At 40.6% G+C, this 26,117-nt stretch overlaps 1 protein-coding gene across 2 annotated transcripts in view; it reads right to left on the bottom strand.

The window, feature by feature from the left end:
- LOC150076862 (multiple coagulation factor deficiency protein 2 homolog) overlaps nt 1–26,117 on the bottom strand; it is a 73,323-nt gene that overhangs the window by 25,464 nt on the left and 21,742 nt on the right. The window contains exon 1 of one of the 2 annotated variants that reach the window (XM_090386928.1): nt 1,762–1,857. The exons of the other annotated variant lie outside the window; for it this stretch is intronic. The gene's annotated coding sequence lies outside the window, so the exon portion shown is untranslated. Of the gene's footprint in view, nt 1–1,761; nt 1,858–26,117 lie in introns of those variants that run through there. 2 annotated transcript variants of the gene reach the window in all.

Below are 26,117 nucleotides of genomic sequence, written 5' to 3'. Positions count from 1 at the left end.
AAATTATTGAAGTTAAACATAAGAAAGGCACCTGGGGTGGATGAGATCTAATATTAAAGGAGGCAGCAAAGGAGAGCATCCTTGGACTCAGGGGAGGTCCCCACAGACTGGAGATGTGCCAATGTATCCCCAATTCACAAAGGGTGACACGAGTAATTACAGACCAGTTAGTTTAACTTCTGTTCCAGGTAAAATAATGGAGTCACTGGTTAAAGATGCATTGCAAGATCATCTAGACAAGACTGCAGCAATAATTCAGACACAGCATGGGTTTGTTATGGGAAAGTCTTGTCTGACAAATTTGATTGGATACTATGATGTGCTTACAAAGGAACTGGATGCAAAAAATAATTCTGATATCATATATTTGGATTTCAGGAAACTTTTGACATCATTGTGCATGGAAGACTACCGTAAAAATTGGAGCAGAATGGTATTAAGGGTAAATTGCTACAATGGATAAAAGGGTGGTTAAGTGGGAGAAGACAGAGGGTGGTAATCAATGGGCGCTGCTTTTCGTGGACTAATGTTATCATTGGAGTTCCACAGGGTTTGGTGTTGAGCCCACTGTTGTTTTGTAAATTTATCAATGATATTGATGAAGGTATATCAGGCTTAGTGTCGAAGTTTGCAGATAATACAAAGGTTGGCAGGGTTGTTAATGACAGTAATGGCAATGTGCTACTGCAACAGGATCTAGAAGATTTGGACAGATGGGCTGTAGGAAGTGGCAACTGAAGTTTAACATCGACAAATGCAAAGTACTGCATATGGGTAGAAGTAATCCCAGAGGAACGTACCAACTGTGTGGTACTACACTTAAGGTGGTAGAAAATGAAAAAGACCTGGGAGTAACTGTGCAGTCAGATATGAAGTTTTCTGAGCAATGCAGACACTCTGCAAGAGTAGATCATGGGGTTTTATCAATGATATACAGGAATTTTGCTAGCAGGGAAAAGGAGGTGATTATCCTTTTGTATAAGGCAATGGTCACCTCCCAGGTCTTTCTACATCCTTCCTAAAATGAAGGCCTCATTTTAGGAAGAATGTAGATTTGCTTGAGCATATACAGAGAAGGGCAACAAGATTGGTGAAGAGAATGAAGGGATCCTGTTACCAAGAGAGGTTGAAGGGATCCTGTTACCAAGAGAGGTTGAAGGGATCCTGTTACCAAGTTCTGCAAATTGCAGCAGCTGGAGACTAGGCACCTGCAAGGTGATCTGATTGAGGTGTATAAGGCATTGAAAGGGTTGAGTACATTGAATTCTGATGGGATTCTTCCACTTGCTCAGATTACAAACCTAAGGGGCATAAATTCAAATTGAGGAAAGACAGTTGTAGAATAGATGTGTGGAAACTTGCCTTTAGCCAGCGGGTGGTTAATAGCTGGAACAAACTTCCATCTGTTGTTGTTGTGGAAGTTGATAGCTTAAATAAATTCAAGGAGAAACTGGACAAACATTTAGGGAGAATTGTCGTGATTTTTTTTTTTTTTTTTTTTTTGCGATGCTACATAAGCTCATACGCTTACTTTCTTGTATCACATGCCTCTATTACTATTATTAAAAGGCACTTAAAGCATATCGATGCTTGTTACCAGCTGGACGGCATAACTCCCATATATACACACGGGTACTAATAGGCCTTTGGTTTATTGATTTTCATTATCAAAATCGTTAAATGAAATCAAGTAACATTTATGTCATCTTTATTATTTATTTATTTATATATTTTTTTTATCATTACGGTTTTCGTACTTACTTTCTAAGGTACCAATTAAGATTTGTATAGATTATACAAGTAGAGTACACCTAAAATCGCTGGCTTTTTATAATTAAAATAAAAAAAAAAAACAACAACAACACTACATCATGTATTAAAATATATCATTTCTTTAAAATCACGCCAACTGCAGATCACGTTTTAAAAAGCCGGCAAAACACTCTTCAAATCGCTTATGTGAGGCAGCACCTTACAGCAAAATAAATACCAAATACAAACACGTCACTTGCATGTGCGGTTGGAAGTGAGGGCGAGAAAAAGAATGTAAACACAATAAATATAAAATATTTATGAACTAAATTAAAAACAGGAAATACACTCTCAGAAACAATTTAAGTAGAACACTCTTCGACTAAGAACCACTTTCGAGAATGATTTGGAACTGCTACCACGCAGATTGCGAAGTCCACGATTTAAAAATTCTTCTACCCTCAAAAATTTTGATATCCATTATGTGGTAGGCCGAAAGGTTGAAATGTCATCCAATTAAAGTTTCTAGTATTATGGGTCCCCACAATCATGCAGCAACTTAGAATCCCAACTGATAGAGAGAGATGCGTTCCTAGGGTATGTGGAGCCTAAGTGCCAATCGCAATTTGGCGCCCCTCCTTTAAAATTTTCTTTAGCATTAGCATTAGCATTAGTAGAGGCATATGATGCAAGAAAGCAAGCTTATTCAGCATCAGCCAAAAAAAAAAAAAAAAAAAACCCTCTCCCATTTCACCCCTCCGTTCGTTCGAAATACCTGTCCAGTTGAGCTTTAAATTTGTTTAGGCTATCAACTTCAACAACAAGTGATGGAAGTCGGTTCCACCAACCAACCACCCGCTGGCCAAAGGCAAATTTCCGCACATCTATCCGACATCCGTCCTTCCTCAATTTGAATTTATGCCCTCTGAGGTGATTATTCTGAGAAAGATGAAGAATCCCATTGGCATTGAGCATGCTCAAACCATTCAAAGCCTTATACACTTCTATCAGATCACCTCGCCGGTGCCTAGTCTCCAGACTCTGTAATTTGCAAAACTTAAGCCTTTCTTCGTAAGAGCAACCCTTTGTTCCATTTACTAATCTTGTTGCCCTTCTCTGTACCCGTTCCAGCAGCTCTACATCCTTCTTGAAATGAGGCCTCCAGACCTGTATACAGTACTCAAGATGTGGCCTAACCATTGCCTTATACAAGGGAATAATCACCTCCTTATCCCTGCTAGAAAAATTCCTGTATATCATTGACAAGACACCATGAGCTACTCTTGCAGCTCGTCTGCACTGCTCAGAGAACTTCATATCTGCCTGCACAATTACCCCCAGGTCCTTTTCATTCTCCACTACTGTCAGTGTAGTACCGCAGAGTTGATACATTGCTCTGGGATTACTGTTACCCATATGTAGTACTTTACATTTGTCAATGTTAAACTTCATTTGCCACCTCTCAGCCCATCTGTTCAACCTTTCCAGATCCTGTTGCAGCAGCATAGCGTCAGTAGTGTCCTTAACGACCCTGCCAACCTTTGTATCATCTGCAAACTTAGACATTAAACTTGATATCCCATCATCAATATCATTCATAAACACCGAAAACAACAATGGACCCAACACTGAACCTTGAGGAACTCCACTAATTAGTCCACGTTGAGCAGTGTCCATTGATTACCACTCTCTGTCTTCTGCCACTCAACCATCCCCTTATCCATAGCAGCAATTTGCCTCCAATGCCACACTTTGTATGTGTATGTAATTTTCAGGTGTCCCTTGAACGTTAACACCCTGGTGCAGTGCACCCCTTCACTCTGCGGACGATTAATTGTCCTGATTTGTTATATAACACTGCTAAAAATTATTTATGTGGAAGAAGGATTTTGGTTAGATCTCAACTAGAGTATAAAAGGGATATACACCGATAAGCCAAAACATTATGACCAGCGAGTCGTTATGCAAATCAAAGCAACGGCAGGTGAACTGCGGCGCGTGCGCGGGTCGGGACACGGTATAAAAAAAACACCTGATAGTGAGCTTCGTTAATCAGTGTTACATGTATTCTTGTTATTCAGATGGGAAAGGCAGCAGACTTAAGCGAGTTTGACAAAGGCCAAATTGTAATGGCCAGACTACTGGGTCAGAGCATTTCCGAAACGGCACGACTCGTGGGCGACTCACGGTCAGCGGTGGTTAGTGGTCCTACTGAAGGTGGTCCGAGGAGGGGGAACTCACAAACCGCCGGCGAGGTGTTGGACGATCACGGCTCATCGATGCTCGAGGTGAGAATCGACGGCTCTCCCCAATGGTACGTGGCAACAGAAGGGCGACTTTGGCGCAACTCGCCGGTATTTGGAATGCTGGTAACGGGAGTAATGTTTCAAAACACACAGTACATCGAACCCTGCTGAAAATGGGGCTGCGAAGCCGAAGGCCGCTCCGAGTGCTCATGCTAACCACGGTTCACCGGCGACAACTCCTACAATAGCCATGCGAGCATCGAAACTGGACCTTGAGTGATTGGTAAGTCGTCTGGTCAATGAATCACGTTTCCTGTTGCACCATGTGGATGGCCGGGTACGTGTGCGTCGTTTACCTGGGGAAGTGCGATGAATACAAGCCGGTGGTGGCGGTGTCATGCTTTGCGCGATGTTCTGCTGGGATACCGCGGGTCCAGTCATCCATGTGCTGGGCACTCTGACGTCTACCACCTACCGAAACATCATGAGAATGCCAATATGGCTGCCATTCAGTGTGCACGTGCTAATTTCCGCTCTGTTAATTTCATTATAAATTAGTGATTTTAACCTGTGCTACAGCTTGGATTTTCTACATAACAAGGCTTTTAAGGACAAAGAACAACGTAGCAAGGTTTGTCTCTTTATTTATGGATCTATTAGTGTGATTCAACGCGTTAATTACTCAACGCCAACGATAACGTGTCTCACTACTTGACGTGAAGATCGCATAATGTCCGTCGTTATAGTCGGGCACGTGAAACATCGCTCCGTAAATATTGCCTAATAAGATGTGTTTATATTATGGTCTAAGTTTAAAAAGTGCTCCCATAAGAATATATCAACTGCAAAGTCCAGTGGTGAGTAACGTTTAGTTAATCATTGGGATTTACGCCAGATACTAGCGTTATTTTCTGTTCTCCTTTGTTTGTGAGATTGCATGGTCACCATGTGGCTCGCGGGGGGGGGAAATAGAGAAGCGCTCCAGATAACGCGGCTGCCGCGCTAGGATCTGGCCCTTCACTGGGGAGGGTGCCCCCATCTGCGTAAACCAAATAGACTACTGCTCCAACCTAACTGTGATCAAAATTGCGATTCTAATGCTGTGAAATTTGAACTTAGTGATTCTCCCCCTCCATCATAAACTTTCCATAGTGTCATCCAAACTTCTTTCTGATGCATTTACAATAATTTTAATGTCATCATCATCTCTGCATCCCCCAGAAAGCCCATAGGGAACTAGCTCTACCTCTCTAAGGGAATTTCAACACCTGTTCTTTCCCCCCCCAATGTGATAGAGGGGGATAGCCCATATCTTCAAACGCACGCCAGTGACCACCAAATACACCCACGAACTTGTGGCGGACATTATTTGCCAGTATTTTACAAACCCTAGCCAACCCTATCAGTTTCTTGCTCATTCGTACAGTCTCGCTAATCCGATCTGTAACGGAATGGAGGGGAAAATGGAAAAAATCAAGGGTTCCCAGCAATCAAAACAAACCGAAGACATTCAGATCTTAACGGACCAACTGAATGACCTAGAAGACACCCAGTCCGCGGCCCTCTCGACCAAACGAAAGAACTGGAAGCCGCCGATGGTTGTCATGTTGGAACGGGAAACCGGTTTTCAGACTGAGGAGAGGGAACCACAAGAGATAAACACAACACAAAAGGAACAGCAGGACCCGCCCCTGGATCCTACACTACCACAGGGCACTGTATATGAGAAGTCTCTCTTCCTCAAATCGGCCCTGGAAAATATTTTCAAAGAACACCCGAAAAGAATTTCTACTGGACTAAGAGCCCAGATAGTAACTATATTTAACAAAATGGAGACCATTCTCGTGGATACCTATTTAGAGAGTGAAAGAGCCACTACACGGCTCCAAGCATATATGGAATGTGGGGCAAACCAAATGCCACAGCGCGCGCCCACATGTGCCCAAGCGCTGAGGACCAAAACACGGGGACCTCCAACGATGAAAATGCAAACTGTACCCAAACGAAAGACACTACTGACAACTCTGCACTTGATCGTCCTCCGTCCAACCTTGGAAAATATTTTCAAAGAACACCCGAAAAGAATTTCTACTGGACTAAGAGCCCAGATAGTAACTATATTTAACAAAATGGAGACCATTCTCGTGGATACCTATTTAGAGAGTGAAAGAGCCACTACACGGCTCCAAGCATATATGGAATGTGGGGCAAACCAAATGCCACAGCGCGCGCCCACATGTGCCCAAGCGCTGAGGACCAAAACACGGGGACCTCCAACGATGAAAATGCAAACTGTACCCAAACGAAAGACACTACTGACAACTCTGCACTTGATCGTCCTCCGTCCAACCTCCACAGAAGGACACACCACCAGTGAAGCGGTAAAAAACACAGTCATAACGAAACTAGCAGAGCACCTCAAAACGACCAAAATTAAATCTGTCCGGAAAACACGCAACACAGGTGTAATAATTGAAACCCTAACACAGGAAGACGCCCAAAAAATAATTGCAAACCCAAGAAGGCAAACCCTTGGTCTGAAAGCTGCACCTCCCCCCAAAAAAGAGGACCCAACATAATTACATATAACAGTGAAAATGACCTGACACCAACCACGCCACGAGATGAGTTATATGCAAGAAACCTCCAGCAGGAACACCCAGATGCAGACCCAACAACACTAATAATCCCAAGATACCAAACCAAATCCCGAACAGGCAGTAACACCAACTGGGTTGTAGAGCTGTCGCCAGTCGCCTGGAGGACCATCAATCAACACAACAGGATTTTTATAAACTGGGGCAGCCATCGCTACAACGAGCACGTGACTGTCCCCAAGTGTTTCCGGTGTGGCCATTTTGGACACACCACTCACACGTGTGCCCAAACTCAGCCAACATGCGGGCACTGTGCTGAGATAGGCCATGAATTCAAGGCATGCCCCAAGAAAGAAGATCCACCAACATGCGCAAATTGTAAAGCTCGAAAAATGCAAGCTGATCACTCAAACGGGGACAACAAGTGCCCGGTATACATCAAAGTAAAGGGAGCATACCAACATACCAACTACGGCTTGATTATGAAAGTACACCCTAAACAATTTAACAAAAGTAAGGTAAAATTCGGACAACTAAACGCACAAAGATCTAAGGCAGTTGCTGCACAGCTAGTGAAGAAAGCCAAAGAAGAAAACATCGATATCATGCTTATACAGGAGCCATATACTCACAGCAAGGCGATCAGGGGATACCCTCTGAAGAACAAGATAGTTCAGACTGATGGCGAAATCCCATGGGCAGCCATCCTGATAAGAAACCCTGATTACACAGTAACTAAGCTTCCAAACTAGTGTCACCCTTGGGCTGCATGTGCCCACATAATTACGGCATTAGGAGAATTTTATGCAGTTTCACTCTACAGTCGGCCTGGAGCTGACATCCTCCCGGCCATAACCTACCTGAAGACCATCTGTACAGAATTTCCAAATGCAAGAATCATCATAGGCGCTGATGTTAACTGACGTTCACCGGTATGGTATAGTGAAACCCCGGAACGACGCGGTGCGCGGAACGGACAGCGCCTTGAGGAGTATCTTGCAAATAGCTCCTACTCAATACTAAACCAGGCCAACAATCTCCCGACATTCTCTAGTACGATGGGGGAGACCACAATAAGCATTACTCTGGCCACCAGATCTATCGCGGGCCACATCACCTCTTGGACTGTCACTGACAACTGGACTACATCCGACCACAGAACAATTACTTTCCAGCTGAATCGATCAATAGTCAGAAACACAATACCTAGACAAATGTAGCACAGGTATGCTATTGAAAAGGCCGATTGGCCACCTATTCCAGGAAACCTTACGGATGACTGCACATACACTCAAAATGGGAGAATCAAGCCCAGACCAACACCAAGCTGAACTGGTGAAGCTCATCACAGAGGCTGCAGACAAATCCATAAAAAGGAAGAAACCGTCTCCGGGAGCAGTACCCTGGTGGAGTTCCGAGCTGCAGCTACTAAGACAGACAGCAAACGCATGCCGGAAAAATTTCCAATGCGCTAGACATAGCTGGCGAGCTGCAGAAGTCGAAGCGCTACGAGAGCAATTTCGTACAGCAAGGAATCGATACATAGCCAATATTCGAGAAAGAAAAAAATGCGCGTGGGAGCATCTAGTCTCCACTGCAGGAAATGAAGACCTCTGGGGAGTGGTCTATCGGGTGACCACTAACAAACTCCCAAGAGGAGAAGTCATCCCCACAACCAGGAAACTGCAAGGAGAATATACAAAGACATGGCAAGAATCAATTAACAACATCCTAGATGCCATGTTTCCAGAACATCTGGATCCATCCACACTGGAGCAAACACAGCTTTGCCAACAAAATATCTCCTACCCAACAACACAGGAAGAGGAACCCTTCGCCAGAATTGAGCTGGAGATTGCGGCTGCGAAGCTGAGGAACAAGAAGTCCCCAGGGGAAGATCTCTTAGACCCAGAGATTATTAAGAAGACAGTCGAGACCATTCCGGAGGAAATATTAAAACTATACAACAAATACCTAAAAGAAGAATACTTTCTCCGCGCTTGGAGGGTGGCAACGCTCCGACTAATCCTAAAAATCCATCAAAGCGGCAGGACCTCCCGGGGTCCTACCGACCCATAGCACTCCTGACAGTACTCAGCATTACTGTCAGGAGTGCTATGGGTCGGAACTGCTGGAACACCTGCTAAGAAATAGGATAGGAAACCACTATTCAAATACCGGTTTAGAGTCCTCGAATCAGTTCGGCTTCCGGAAAGGACATGTATGTGTATGTTCCCTGTTTATGGCGGCCCCTAGGCATATGCCTATCTCCACCTAATGTCTCTGTGAGGAAATAATCCCTGTTCAATGTGCCTGACATAGTATTAACACACTACAATACTATGTATTGTAGTGTGTTAATATTTTTTTTCCTTGGTTCTCGGGTTTGGGCGGCCTGAGACCAGGGATGTTGGCACCCAACAGTATTGCACTTCCTCTGTTGGGTGCAGGTTAGTGCCTTGCACTTCAGTATACAATAGTAGAGACAGGTCCGGCTCCACGTGCCCAGGGTCGGGCATCAGCCTACAGCTGAAGATATCAGCTGTTTCCTGATGGCAGAGTGACCTGACATAAACAACATACTAAGTTCATAAACATTTCTTTAATACAAGTTTAACCTTTCCTATACAAAATTTGACTATTTTTCTTTGGATATAATTAGTGTAATTTATATCTAAAAATGCTCTTGTTTTGAATATTCAATTTCTTAGCTATGTTTCAGGCCCACTTTACAGTTATCTGTTTTATTTAAAGAATTATGTGGAGATGGGCATATGCCTGGGAACCACCCCGACACAGTATACACACACACACACACTACAATACTGCAGTATGTGTTATCCATGTCAGGCCATTTTGCCACCAGGGAGCAGCTGTCCCTGGACCTCCTGGGCAGCCAATTCCCGGCGCACGTTCGACGTCATGTAAAGCCAGGCCTGTTCCAATAGTCTGTGCTAGAGCACAAAGTCCCGCATCCACCGGCGGGTGTGCCATACCAGTGGATGCCAGCAAATCCCGCACTCAGGGTGCCCAATCCTGAGTACCAGCAAAAAAAAAAAAAAAAAAAAAAATTTATATATATATAAATAAAATAATTAATTAAAAATATCTATATATAAAAAAAAAAAAAACCCAAACTATGGGTAAGAGAACGGCAAAAAAAAAAGGCTAGAGTATTGCTGAGTGGCTTTCAGCAATTGTCGTCTTTTTCTAAACACACTAAGACAAAAATGTTGAAAAACATTAAATCTATCTCTATCTGAGACAAGCAAGCTAATTCATTAACATTACTTATTAAAACTGTTTGAAACAACAAAGATCTTTCTTCAGTATACAGATTACAATCCAATAATACATGTTTCCAATCTTCTTCAATTCCACAAATACAAAAACTATCTGTCGCTATACCCAACTGAAACAGTTTTGCCTTTAATGATCCATGCCCTGTCAATATAAAAGAAGCCGTCATAGCTGGGAAAAACCAATCTAATTTTTTGTTTAATGACAAATAGCGAACATCTTGTAAAAAGTATCTAGTGACTAGACCGGTCGTACTATCGTTTCACCTACATCGCCATATATTATATCCAGGTGAGCAGGAGCAGCAGTGCGAAGCACACACACTTCTTGATTAGACCGGGGTTCGAGACTGTTACCACCAAATACGGAGGATGCGGAAAGGTCCAGGGAATGACCACCGCATATCCCCGGAGCAATATGGCCTTAGTTGCTAATGCTCCTAAAAAAAAAAAAAAAAAGCCAAATAACCAAACCAAGCCATATATTATATAATTCATTTAATATTCTTTTTATCTCAATTTTCATATTAACAGATGTATTAGAAGTTATTCCCATATAGCTAACTTCCCTACCCTTCTTTAAATGGTACACCATCCCTCTATATATCACATGCAAATCCAGGGGTAACGCCCCAGCTATCACCTGAAGGGCATTCGTTGAAACCGTCCTACATACTCGATTAATTGCTAATAACATCACCCTCTGTATGGAATTTAATTTATTTTTTATTCTAACAATATTTGCCCTCCTATACCAAATACCAGCAGCATATGAAACAAATAGCAGGAAAACAGCCTTATAATACAATCTAAGGGTTTTTTTTTTATTTAACCCCCATTCTGTTCTGGTTATCCTTATTATAGCAGCACTAAAAGTTCTTACTTTATTCGCTAAATTTTCCACATGTTCTGTAAAACTTAACTTATAATCTATAGTTATTCCTAAATACTTATTGGTTTTAACATACGCTATTTGTTTATTATATATACGTGCAGTAGGTGGACGATCATAATTGAAAGCCCCTTTAAAAACCATTAGCTTAGTTTTTGTTATTGAGATATTCAACTTATGTAATGTAACCCATTGGGTCAGATCTCCAATATTTACTTAATCCTTGTCTCCAAGACCAATCTTGAAAACCCCGGAACACAAATTACCAAATGATCTGCGTATGCTATACGATGACAGTGTTCAACGTATGCTATACGATGATATATCGTATGACTATAGACTTCCGGAAAGGACAAAAAAAAATTACTATATTAGGGTTACCCGTAAATGATTACATTAACCAGTATTCGTGTCTGTAAATTGCGTGTGTTCTCTGGTCGATTTGCCTGTTTCGCTGAACGAAAAAAACCCCAGTTTCTGAGGGAAAAAACCTTGCTATCTACGCCTGAGACCGACTAACTCAGCCACGGAGTGAAAAAAGCCCACTAAAGTTCCTCGCGTCATCGACGGGATTCGAACCCGGGCCTTTTCCACCTGGTGTGCGGAGGACGGTGACGATACCACTGTGCTACCCACGCAGACTTCCGGAAAGGACACTCCACCACTGATGCCCTGAAAAACATTGTCAATGCTGCCACAACAACAGATCGGAAATACTTCCTCGTCATTTCAATCGACTTCGCCGGGGCGTTTGACACCTTCTGGTGGCCAAGTGTCCTCGGGAGGCCAACCTTCCAATCAACCTATTTAAGTGCATAAGTACATATCTATCCAACAGATCTGTCAAAGTCACTGCTCCATACTGCACAGTAACAAGATCAATTTACAGAGGATGCCCACAAGGCTCCGTTCTGGGCCCACTTCTTTGGAATGTGGTCCTGGACGGATTTCTAAATCTCAATCTCGGAAATGTCGCATCCCAAGCCTACGCAGACGACCTAATTCTGATGCTGGCCGAGGACAGCAGAGCAAATTTGGAAAATACAGCAAACCGGGCACTTGCCACCTTACAACAATGGGCCGATAGAACAACCTAGCAATATGTTCAGCAAAAACAAGCTCGATCCTACTCCGGGGGACCCTAGACGTCAGGAGACCTCTCCAAATCAAAGTAAATGGGACCACTATCAAGCTCACAACAGAAATGAAGCCCTTCGGTGTCATTCTAGACAGAAATTTATCCTTCACTCCCCCTATAAACTACCTCCAGAACAAAATGAGAAATTTCTCCTCTCTCTTTTCAAGAATCACCTGTAAGGACTGGGGTCTGAGGAAAAAGACTCTCGCCCTCTTCCATAAAACTGTCTTTCTTCCAGTCATCATGTATGCGTCGGGAGTCTGGTATAAAAAAGCGACAACTGCCACAAACAGAAGAAGGCTTGAAACTGTACAGAGATACATCCTGCTCATGATCTCCTGAGCCTGCAACACTGTCAGCACATGCACTCCAGGTGCATGTGTGCTGACAGAGCCCTTCCCCTGGACCTCGAGATAGTTCGCTGTGGCCTGCTCTACAATCTCTCCAAAGGCAAACCTGCTACCTGTCAAGATTTCATGCTAGACTTAACCAATGACCCCAAAATAGAGAAGAGGAGACTCACCTTACATCTTCAACAAATCTGGCAAACACACTGGGAGAACTCATCAAAAGGACAAATTACACGGAAATTCGTGCCAATAATACAAGCCATCTACCCGGCATATCCACACTACTGGATATTCCGGGTAGATGGTAACCCAGGACTGCTGGTTACGTACCTGCTTACTGGTCACAGCGCCATCACACATAAACTATCAAACTTTGGACTCAGTGACACTCGCCTTATGCTATTGTGGAATGATAGAAACATGGGAGCATCTTATGGACCACCGTCATTTATATGACGATCTGCGATGCTGTCTTATCACTGAAATCCAATATGTATTACAGAACCAAGAGGACCTTATACTGGAGGAGGAGGGTAGTTACAGGCCACTAACAAAATATGCACAAGACCTCTTTGACAGAAGACGAACCTTCTCTGTGCCACAATCCCAGCAACCACAACCAACGTAAACCATAGCTAACTCCCTAAACGAAACCACCAAAGATCACCGGAATCTACCAAACCAACCATGAATAACCTGGCCATGTAAACCTATACAATTTCCATGGACGGACACTCAGCCAACTGAACCAAACTACTTAGGATAGGACCACATCCCATGAAAGATAAACACTGATTGGGCAGGACCAGACCCTGGATGTGACACCCACAGGCAAGACCCATGGAACTGACCAAAAGCAGACATTTTGCTACAATGTGACAATCACGGACTGGACCAAACACCTCGATGTGATAAGCACAGACTTCACCAAACATCTCGATGTCATAACCACGGACTTGACCACGGACTCGACCCAAAGATTTGACCAAATAACAAGTATATTGTCACCGAGCCTTATTGGTGATCTGTGCCAGTTCTCTTGTCTGGCCCCCTTTAGCCTCCCTGGTGGTGGAGAGATTGACAGGCCTCCTGTCCCTCCCCTCCTCGCCACCCTTCTTTTTCTCTCCGTTGGGACATGGGCATGCCCCACTGACATCTGATTGGGGTCGTCTTCACTATTGACCCCCATCTTTCTTCCTTTCTCCCCCCAGCCTTCAGTCTCCCTCCCCTCACTATCTTCACGCTAGCGTACACCCCACATGTCAAAATCTAACTTTGTCCAGATTACTTTTCGCTCACATTTTGGTCTCTCAGAGTTCAAGCGCTCTCCCCACGCAATCGATTATTAAATAATTACTATATGTATATATCGATTTATTTATTTTTATTTATTTATTATATATTTTTAAATTTATTTATTGTTATTTTTTTTATTATTATTTTTTTCAAGGTCCTAGCCACTGAAATCTCAGGAAATTAGGTGTCAGGACCTGCTAGAGTAAATACAAATTATCAGATACCTGGTCTGCCTCCATGGGGCGAAGTATTGGCAACGTCGAGCCTCAGTAGAGGTCTGGCGGCTAAATGGCCAGAAGAACAACAGTACATGACACCACACATTCCAAGAGCCACACACTTGTAAATCTCTGGCCTTTACAGCAAACTATATCACACCACAATGTAAACTACACAGAGATGGGGAGAACCCCTGGTGCATCTGATCCTAAATACACTTTACACTTTACCTAAACATCATCACGTACTTGAATACACACAAATATAAATACAATATAAGAATTTTTATTTTTTATTTTCATTTATTTTTTATTATTATTATTTTATTTTATTTATTTATCGTTTTTATTTTTATTTTATTTCTTTATTTATTTACTTTTTTTTTTTTTAGGTCCTAGCCACTGAAATCTCAGGAAATTAGGTGGCAGGACCTGCCAGAGTAACTTAAGTCTACTGGGTTCCTGGTCTGCCTCCACGGGGCGAAGGTGGGGCAACGTTGGGCCTCAACAGGGGTCCATCGACTAAACGACCAGATGAACAACGGTACACGACACTACACATATACAATATCCATACACTTTTAAATCTCTGGCATTTCCAGTGAACTGGTACACCCACAATGAAAACTACACAGAGATGGGGTAAACCCCTGGTGCCGTCTGACACTAAATACACCTTACCTAAACATCATTAGTAATTGTACTCCACACTCAAAAATTTAATTAACACAATTTTTAATTACTTGAGGAGTAATCACGCATGTGGAGTTATTCAGGAAGGAGAATGATGTAGGTAGAGTAAACATTGGCAGTGAGCTGGATTTTTTTGTTATAACTGAGAAGAAAGTGGAGGAGAGATTGTTGAGGATAAACATAAAAAAGGCACCTGGGGTGGATGGGATCTATCCAGTTATATTAAAGGAGGCGGCAAAGGAAGTAAGCAAACCCCTAGCCATAATTATGAGAGCTTCTTTGGACTCAGGGGAGGTACCCATAGACTGGAGATGTGCAAATGTAACCCCAATTCACAAAGGAGGATCAAAGGCTGACACAAGTAATTATAGACCTGTGAGCTTAACTTCTGTTCCAGGTAAATTAATGGAGGCACTGGTTAAAGAAGCACTGCAGGATCATCTAGACAAGAATTCAGTTATAGCTCAGACGCAGCATGGTTTTGTTAAGGGCAGGTCTTGCCTGACCAATTTGATTGGATACTATGATGTAGTCACAAAAGAACTGGATGCAGGGAATAACTTTGATATTATATATTTGGATCTTAGAAAGGCTTTTGATACTGTTGCACATGGAAGACTGCTGCACAAATTGGAGCAGTGTGGCATTGGAGGCAAATTGCTGCTATGGATAAGGGGATGGTTGAGTGGCAGAAGACAGAGAGTGGTAATCAATGGACACTGCTCAACGTGGACTAATGTTATTAGTGGAGTTCCTCAGGGTTCAGTGTTGGGTCCGTTGTTGTTTTCGGTGTTTATGAATGATATTGATGATGGGATATCAAGTTTAATGTCCAAGTTTGCAGATGATACAAAGGTTGGCAGGGTTGTTAAGGACACTACTGACGCTATGCTGCTGCAACAGGATCTGGAAAGATTGAACAGATGGGCTGAGAGGTGGCAAATGAAGTTTAACATTGACAAATGTAAAGTACTACATATGGGAAACAGTAACCCCAGAGCAACGTATCAACTCTGCGGTACTACACTGACAGTGGTCGAGAATGAAAAGGACCTGGGGATAATTGTGCAGGCAGATATGAAATTCTCTGAGCAGTGCAGACGAGCTGCAAGAGTAGCTCATGGTGTCTTGTCAATGATATACAGGAATTTTTCTAGCAGGGATAAGGAGGTGATTATTCCCTTGTATAAGGCAATGGTTAGGCCACATCTTGAGTACTGTATACAGGTCTGGAGGCCTCATTTCAAGAAGGATGTAGAGCTGCTGGAACGGGTACAGAGAAGGGCAACAAGATTAGTGAATGGAACAAAGGGTTGCTCTTACGAAGAAAGGCTTAAGTTTTGCAAATTACAGAGTCTGCAGACTAGGCACCGGCGAGGTGATCTGATAGAGGTGTATAAGGCTTTGAATGGTTTGAGCATGCTCAATGCCAATGGGATTCTTCATCTTGCTCAGAATAATCACCTCAGAGGGCATAAATTCAAATTGAGGAAGGACGGATGTCGAATAGATGTGCGGAAATTTGCCTTTGGCCAGAGGGTGGTTGGTTGGTGGAACCGACTTCCATCACTTGTCGTGGAAGCTGATAGCCTAAATAAGTTTAAGGCTCAGCTGGACAGGCATTTTGAACGAAGAGAGGGGCGAAGTGGAAGTGGTTTTTTTTTTTGGCTGATGCTGCATAAGCTTGCTTTCTTGCATCAAATGCCTCTACTAATGCTAATGCAATCCTGGCAACCTTGTATCATCTGCAAACTTCGATACTAAGCCTGATATACCTTCATCAATATCATTGATAAATATACAAAACAGTGGACCCAACACCGAACCCTGTGGGACTCCACTAATAACATTAGTCCACGAGCAGCAGCACCCATTGATTGCCACCCTCTGTATTCTCCCACTCAACCATCCTTTTATCCATTGTAGCAACTTATCCTTAATACCATTCTGCTCCAATTTGTAGAATAGTCTTCCATGCACACAACAGTGTCAAAAGCTTTCCTGAAATCCAAGTATATGATATCAAAATGCTTTTTTGCATCCAGTTCCTTTGTAACCACATCATAATAGCCAATAAAATTTGTCAGATAAGACTTTACATTAACAAACCCATGCTGTCTGAATTATTGCTGCAGTCTTGTCTAGGTGATCCTGCAATGCATCTTTAACCAGTGACTCCATTATTTTACCAGGAAACGAAGTTAAACTAACTGGTCTGCAATTAATTGTGTCACCCTTCAATCCCCTTTGTGAATTGGGGACACATTTGCACATCTGCAGGGACCTCCCCTGAGTCCAAGGATGTTCTCATAATGATGGCTAAATGTTTGCTTACTTCCTTTTCCGCCTCCTTTAATATAACTGGATAGATCCCATCCACCCCAGGTGCTTCAACAATTTCTCCTCCACTTTGTTCTCAGTTATTACAAAATCATTAAGCACCCTGTTACAATTTGATAACCTTGTAGCATTTTCAAACCTTAACTCATGTGTGAATGTAGATGCAAAATACTCATTCAGTTTGTTTGCTATCTGAGCAGGATCATCAACAGTCGAACCAATCAGATTCATCCCCTTCCTTTTAGTTTATATAAGTAAACAAATCCTTGCTGTTTTTCTGAGCTTCCTTTCCCAAAGATTTCTCGTAATCTGCCTTCGCCTGCCTAACCTCCTTTGTGACTTGATTATATATATCATAGGCTTATGTGTCGCATGATAATTTATATGCATCCCATGCACGTTTTAATCCCTTTTTTGGGTATATGTTTGGTATTTAACTCAGGACATAGCTAATTTAACATTTTGACCATTTGTACAGTGGTAGACAAAAAACGTGATAGTGTACAGTGGCAGACAAAAAAAAAAGAATCACTTGTGAATTTTGCAAATAGTGTAATGCGTTTTGCGCAGCATTGTGGGTTGAAGAAATGCATTTGTTAGAGGGATATATATCTCTGTGAATGAAATCCAATAAAAAGACTCCACCTGATATACCTAATTGCCATAAATATCTTCCCAAATGCTAAAATGCATAATTAATGGAAATATAAGAAATCATGCAAATGGCAATCATGACAACCAAACATAAATTTTATTGCATTTATGTGTACATAACTGAAATGACAAGTTAACATAATAGTATTAAATCAGCAAAATAAGTCCTATTTTGTTGTTCCTCCTTGAGTTATAATTACAGTCCTGCAATGATCTGACATAGAGTTAATTAACTTCTGGATATACGGTTACCCAATTTCCTGGTACCACACCCTTACAATGCTCTCTTTCAGCTGAATCTTACTTGTTGGCTTCTTCTGAGCAATTTTAGACGACATTATGTACTGGCAATTTTCAATAGGGTTCAAATCTGGACTGTTGCCAGGCCAGTCCAACTCTGTAATGCCAGCATTTCTGAGGCATTACAGAGTTGGACTGTAATGCCTCAGAAATGAGTGCACCTCGAGAGAAAAACGAGGGAAAACACTGGTGTATGTTTTAAGCCTTGTGAGACAAGAAGACAAACTTGTCATTAAATCTAAATAGCATAAAACTTACCAATTTGATGTGTGGCAATGCGTTGAGTCCTGTTGAAAAATGCAGTTTTAGACGTGTGTGGTAATCCCTAATAGCGGGTTTCAGGCACTCCTCCAAGATAGCAGCGTAGGTTTCTACATTCACCATTCCATTAATAAACTTCATTTGTCCCCCCACCCCTTGCTTGTTGTGTATCCCCAGACCATCTGATCAGTAGGGAACTTTACAGTCGGTGTTATGCATTGTCAGATGCGATATGTCAGATGAAAATTGGATTGTATGCCTCCAATTTTCATCTGACATATCGCTTACCATCCGAGCTATGCAGGTTGAATTTCGATTCATCAGAAAAGATGGTGTTATCTTTTCTGAAGGCATAGCCATTTCAGATATCGATCTTGGGAAGGCATAGTCACTCTCTTACAGCCTGATCCAGGTCTTCTCTTCACATCAGTGTTTTCATGCTTTAATTTCAGCTTTAATTTTCATCCTATTTTATCAGCGATAGCATGTGTAGAAAGCTCTTCCTGGGACAGAGCAACAGCTACTTTTTTTGTGTTAACACTGTTAACTGAACATATGGAGCCATGCTTACACCTCTGCAAAACAGGATACTAATGAGCCTGTAAATCCTTCTAACCTTGTATTTATAGAACTATCTGATGCATTATCTGACAGAATACTTTTGATTTGCGACAAACAAACTGACTGTAATCAAACAATATTGTATACATTTCACTACAAATGTTACTTTTTTTTAAAAGTTAATACAGTTTTTTGTCCACCACTAAGTTGTAGTTTGCACATACGATTATCAGTTTAATTGTGTGCAAGGAAGAATGGGTTGGCATCAAGACCTTTGACTTTGAATGTAGGGGCTAGACACACAGGTGCCAGTATCTCAACAACAGTCAACACTGTTAAGTGCTCCCATTCTGTGGTATCACAAGTATACTGCAATTGGCTCAACAGCAGTTGAACCAACCAAAGGTCACATGCAGGTCAGCCATGTATGATTGATGTCTGAGCTGAACGTAGTGCATCTTGTAATACAGCACAATGGCCGTACAACACAGGAACAGCAAGATAGTATCTATGTGGACTATGTATCAGACATTAACTAGTATAGGCTCTGGCAGTCAACAGTTGTCATGGGTACCCATGCTCACTGCAAGACATAAGAAACTACACCTTGCATGGGTACGTCACCACCAATATAGGACTACTGGCATGGAAATCTGTCATGTAATCGGAGAATTCATTTCCCCCCCCAACTCTATGATGCTGACAGGTGTATCTGCATTTGGAGATAGCAAGATAGAGGCCATGACACCTGTGTGCACTGTTAGCATTCAGCAGGCTGGAGGTGGTGGTGGTATGGTTTGAAGATTTTTCAAGGCACCCCCCCCCCTGGGTCTTCTGATTATGTTAATCAATCGCTCATTGGAAATGCCTACCTTTTCTATTGTTGTCGACCAAGTACACCCTTCTGAGACAACTCTGGCATGTACAAAGACAACATGCTGTGTCACAAGGCCTGGCAGGTTGCTAACTGGTTTCAGGAACATAATGGGTTCTTTGTTCCTCCCATGGTTGTGCAACTCACCTGATCTGAACCGAATTGAGCATGTTTGGGAACTACTGAAAAAGGACATTCAATTCAACAAATATCAACATGACAATGTGCAAGCATTACTGGACACATTGTACAATGCATGGACAGTGCTACCATGCCAATGTGTATGGGCTGTATCATGGGCAAAAGGTAGCCCCACACACAGCATTAGGTATGTGCTGCTAATGCAAAGGCAATTCAGTGTGGTTGTTTATTATACACATCAGTCAGTCTGGCTTTTAACAAACTCCAACTCTCAATTTTGTTTTCCTTGTGTTTATGTCATATCAGACTAAATAATACCCTAGCAACCTATGTCTACTACTTGCACTGTTTCAGAGTCTGTGTGCTTCTTAATTAAAAGCATTTACCCCGTCCCCCAGTCACGTCTGTTCTTTCTGTACACAGTATAATCAACATAATGGAATTCTACATCCTCAATATCACACAAGTATGTTTTTTCTAAGATTCTTGTGGCGTTCACCATATGAAAATTCTGAATGACTGCAATAAAAAAAATAATGGCAATCTGTTTTGTGTACCCATCTTTTTTTTTTGCTTATGAATAGTCTTCTTTGCATTAATATGCAGAGAAAAAGACTTACCATCTGCATGTGTACTGCAACTAAAATGACTTGTGACCTGATGTGTGCTAAACTCATTAAGGAATTAAAAAAAAAAGAGAGACCATGGATCAGTGTGTAGTATTATACACAATGCAAAACTCACCTAACTATATCAACCCCCTGCTCCTTTTGTAGAATTATAAACTGTAGTGGTGATCTATGGCTTTTTCCTGCTGCTGCTGTTGTACAATCAACTTTACTACCACAATCCATACTAGACATCAGAATAACATTCTGGCCCTCTTCTGGATATGTAGGATACTTTTGTTATGCCTTCTTAGAATGTAAATACACTGCAGATATAATATTCATGGCAACAAACTACTGGAATTTCTCTTGTTTCTTGATATACATAGGTGGGGTGGTGATCTTTGAACTTTTAAATAGTGGAAACTTATCATTGTGATGAGAGGCAGCATTTCACTACACAATGAACTGTACTTGGTCAATCACAATGGAGTAAAATAAATGTTTAATGCCCTTTTAGGCTCCTTTAATTTATACAAGGTAAACGTTATAAGGGGAAAAAAAAAAAAAGCACAAAAGCATACACAAGTGCAGCCAGCATTTTTAGATAACCAAACTGATGTTGTGGATGAATTGAACAGATACTTTACGTTGATATTTACAAATGAAAGATCCTTCAAGGTAAGGAGAAACTGTGTAAGTTAAGCTGTGGGGAACAAAAATTTGTGATATCTAAATTACAGATGAGTTTATTAGAAAATCTCTAAAGCTGAATGGTAAATAATGCTCCTGGAATTGATGGCATATGTCAGCAGTTCTCACACTGTGTGCCGTGGCACCCCAGACCGCCGTGGGGTAATTTTAATTTGAGGGAAAAACAGCGATACTCATTTGTCAGATACTGTGCGAACTACTAGCTCGAGGTAGTTCGGTATCAATATTACCACAGTTTCAACATTATTTATTAAGTTGTTTGGACCTAACTATTTAATAAAGGAACTGTTAGGTATTTCTTTTGGTCTAGGAGTACTGTGAAAAATTTACTGAGATAACACTAAGAGTGTTGTGAACCATGAAAGTTTGGGAACCGCTGGCATATATCCAGTATATGCCATCATTATATTAAAGAGATTCCTTTTGACTGGAGAAGTGACAATGTACCACCAACTGGTCAGTCTGACTTAACAGGCAGGAAAAATCATGTGGAAAAAATGATTAAGAGTGTAATGCTGGGTCATTTATTGAGAGAAATTTTGATTCTGAAGAAAACACAGCATGATTATAAAGAGAGAATCATGCCTAACCAAATCGGTTAACTATTCTGACAGTCACTTATGAGGTGAATATAGGAAATAATTTTGAGTTTATTTGGATTTTAGCAAAGCATTTGACTCAGTCCTGTACGAGAGTTTAAGCTGGAATGTGTTGGGATCCTCACAAGGACTTGTACTAGAACCGCTCATTTCTGATTTTCTTAAATGACATAAATGAAGGGATACAGGGCATGATGCCAAAATTTGGTGATGGGATTATCAGAGAAGTGGCAGTTATGTTTTTATGTAGTAAAATGCAAGGTCTTATATTTGGGGAATAGCAATCCCAAAATAACTTATACATTTGTTGCGGTTGAATTAAATATTGAGGAAGAAAGGGATTTGGGAGTTACTATAGGTAGACAAGAAGGTTTCCGTGCATTGTATACAGATCATGCAGCCAGTCAGACTACACAGTATTACCCACTTAAAGAAAGCACAGGCAATTTATTTTTACTGTAAATTAAGTAATCAAGAAAAGAAGTGGGTTCCTCATATATGTTGTACTAATTGTGCTTACATCTTTTAGAAATAGAAGCTTGGAAGTCTTTCAAGAAAGTTTAGGAATGCATTTTGTGCAAAAGAGCAGACAACTATTAAAATATCTATGGAAAAAATATAAGCCTTCCAAAATCTTGGTTGTAACATGTCTGAAATGTCAGTTGCAAAAATATACTTTTTGCATTTCCATTTAGACTTTTTCTCGGATAACATTGGGCACTTTAGTAAACAACATTTTTTTTTAAATCAAGACAAAGAAATAGTGGTAGTTTTTTTTTTTTATTATTATTATTATTATTATTTTTTTTTAACTAAAGCTGTATAAGCTTGCTTTCCTGCATCATTTTGTCATTATTCATATCAATACAAATATACTACTATCTTAGAGAAATGTTACAAAGGAAGGTGAAGGCCCAGTATGCTAACAAACTGCACTCAACAGTGTTCAGAAAAGGCTCATGATGATTACAAAAGCATATGTTGGTTGGGGGGCGGAATAAGCCTATTTTATATAATTTATTTTAATACTTATTAAAATTTCATTAAAAATTACAATAAGCACAACCTGCATATGATTTTTTTTTCTGCCAAACCTTGGTACATCTTCTGGTAAAAAAAAAAAAATAAAAAAATAATAATTAAATTTGTTGTTTAGTGTTATTCCTCAGATTTGGGAAAAAATGCTGGTAAGAACATAAAATTTATTAGTTATTATTGTATTGGGGAATTGACTACTTTGACCATACTACTGGTTCATATGGTTTATCATGCATTATGTCTATACAAGTGTGCTCACAGGCTGATTTGCATATTGTGGGGAATAAAAATACCAAAGTTGCTGCATTACCTAAAAAACTCTATTAAGAAATTGAAAACAAAGATGAGCAGCTTCTACTCATGATAATTTTGAAACTGATTTCTACCTTCACTGCATCAAACTCAATTACACATATTTCTACTTCATGCAGAAAATCCATCAATAAATCATTCACTACCCTTTCCTAGTATATCAACCCTCATATGTTTTTTTTTATTATTAATGTTACATTAAATATTTACAAATTTTTATTCATATCATTTAAATTACTACCCTAACACAGTTTGTGAGTTTACACGGTAGAAACATTGATAATGTCCTCATACTGGACTCCATAAACTCTTTTCTCACTTATATGAATTCAAGTGCATACTGGGGAACTTCAGTAGTATTCAGATATGGATCCATAGAGAACAAATTGATACTGGCAATATCTCAAAATCAATACAATATTCCAAACCACCTTTGTCTAACAAAATCAGAATTATAAAATGCTTTATCATTAAAGCATTGAGGCTATAAAGTCCAGACTTTAAAACATAGAGTTCAATTTAGCAATAATGAATACCACAAACCTCAATGACAGAATTATTAAAAACAGAACGTTCAGACATTTAGAACTGTACCTCCCATCCAATTCTATCCAGAGTGACACAAATGATTTGTTCATTTTCATCTCCCATATGGGAACCAGTACATTAGATGTGATATACTGGCCCAATGTTATCCATAAAATTCTGCATTATACATTACACACATACTTTTTTGTGATATCAAACATGAATAATATTAGAATTTATGAAATTTATAAAATGTATAGATTCAAAGCTGAGTAAAACAGAAAACTGTATTGTTAAGAAATGGGAAAAATATTGTGTAAGACAGATAGATGGAACAGGGCCAGGGTATGTCTGCTGGGGACAAAATTTGATGATGTACAGCAAATATCATATTTTAAGGGCACAAGAGTTGATAAACTGTTGTGCATGTTGGCACTAATGACATTAAGAGTAGGATATATGAGAACTTATTTAACAACTGCAAAGCAATGTTGAGAAAAAGATGCGATTTAGATTTAGGGTCAAATTTGAAAGTGACTTGCAATTCTGCCCAAACACAATAGAACGGAGTACATAATGAGAGCCTTGTCAATCAATTCAGTCCTGCAAGGATCATGGGGTAGAAATTTTCACATCATGGTCTGCTTGTTAACAGGAGGGACGGCTTCTACAGGTATGGGATGAACTTAAATAAAAAGGGTGCAAAAATATTTGCTGATGCTATCAGAGCAGTGTTTGGTAAGTTGAAAACTGCCAACTTGGAGGGGGGGGAGGACTGCTCCAAGACTAATATCTTAACAATAGCCATAGGCAGAGGCAAAACTGATTCTCACACTTCTGCTGAAACAAGAAACCTGGAAAGCAAGGTGAAAGTAAAATAAAGTGAAGTGAACTGCAGCCATTATCAACCCACTGCAGGATGGAAGCCTCAACAATTCATGCTGTGAGGGAAACGGAACATAATCTGCCACACTGGTCCAGTGCGGGTTGGCAGATCAACCGTATTTAGTAGGCAGGGGCTTGAACCTTGGTCTACTCAAAGAGCGTGTGCTACTGCACCCCCGCTCCTGACCACTCAGCTACATAGGCCTGGAAAGCAAGTACTGGGGGTTTAAGGCCTGATGTGGGTCATCTTGGAACAAGGAAATATTGTATGTAAACCAATGCTAAAAGAATAGAAAATAAATTTGATGAATTTGAAGTGCTAGTCAAGACAACAAATGAAGACTGTGGGCATATCAGAGACGTGGTGTCACATATAAGGGATGCAGAATTTGAATATCAGGAGTAGAATAGATGCAGGAGTGGAAGGGTTATGCTTTTAGTTAAAAAGCACAAAAATCTAAGGCAGTGCATCCAGTTGACAAGGGTGACCAGTGGAATGTTGAATCAGTTTGGTGTGACATAAGCACTAGGAAAACAAAAATGAAAGTAGGTGTGCTATAGGCCTAATGACTATGATGAGTATATCAAAAAACTATATAAAGAAATAGAGTAGGCCAGTAAATCAGAATGTCTTATAATTGAGGATTTTAACATTCCATATATTAACTGGAACTTGTGTGTTGGTCACTCAAACACTACCGAGACATTTGTAGATTTATTGGATGACTGTTTTCTACAGCAGCATGTAAGAGAGAGAGAGAGAGCGAGCAATATTCTTGATCTGATTATTAGCAGTGATCAGTGTACTGAAGTGGGATTTACTTAAAGATAAAAGGAAGGATTTTTGCTTCCGTAACAAAGACTACAGTGCTCTCAGACAGTTTTTAAATTCTATACAGCAGGACCAACTAATGATGTTACCAACAACAAATTCTAGATGGAAAGCATTCAGGGAAATAATCATTTTAATAAGGTACTATGCTTTTCATACCAACTAGGAAATACTGTTCAAGGCTTAGACCAAAATGGATGTCAGATGATCTAATGAGACATGTGGAAGGGAAGAAAAATGCATGGGATGCATATAAATTATGTTATCAGGTGATACAGAAGCCTATGGCACATATAAACTAGTCTGTAATCAACAGGAAAGACTTCTTTACTTATATAAATACTAGATGGGGATGAATCACATTGATCCACTTGATTTTGATGGTTTAACTGTTGATGATCCTGCTCAGGTTGCTGACAAACTGAACAGGTACTTTGCATATACATACCCAAAAAGAATTCTTTAGGGAGTGGATGCCAGAAGTTTATCAAACTCTAACAAGGAATCTAAATGATTTTTTAATAACTGAGAGGAAAGTGTAAGAGAAATTATTCAAGTTAAACCTAAAAAAAGGCAGCTGGGGTAGATGGGATCTATCCAATTATATCAAAAGGGAGGCAGAAAATGCTTAGCCATAATTATAAGAGCATCTTTCTTTGGATTCAGGGAAGGACCTCGTGGACTGGAGATATGCAAATGCATCTTCAATTCACAATTGAAGTTTAACCTTGACAAATGCACCCATATGCACCCTTCTACCCATATGCAAAGTACTGCATATGGGTAGAAGTAACCCCAGAGAAACGTACCAACTGTGTGGTACTACACTTAAGGTGGTAGAAAATGAAAAAGACCTGGGAGTAATTGTGCAGTCAGATATGAAGTTTTCTGAGCAATGCAGACAGGCTGCCAGGGCAGGTCATGGGGTTTTGTCAATGATATATAGGAATTTTACTAGCAGGGAAAAGGAGGTGATTGTCCCTCCGTAT

The sequence above is a fragment of the Mastigoproctus giganteus genome, chromosome 12 (genome assembly GCF_048544385.1).
Source record: "Mastigoproctus giganteus isolate SK-2022 chromosome 12, ASM4854438v1, whole genome shotgun sequence".
NCBI lineage: Eukaryota > Metazoa > Arthropoda > Arachnida > Uropygi > Thelyphonidae > Mastigoproctus > Mastigoproctus giganteus.
The sequence above is the reverse complement of the archived record's forward strand: the minus strand, read 5'-3'. Positions and strand labels throughout refer to the sequence as shown.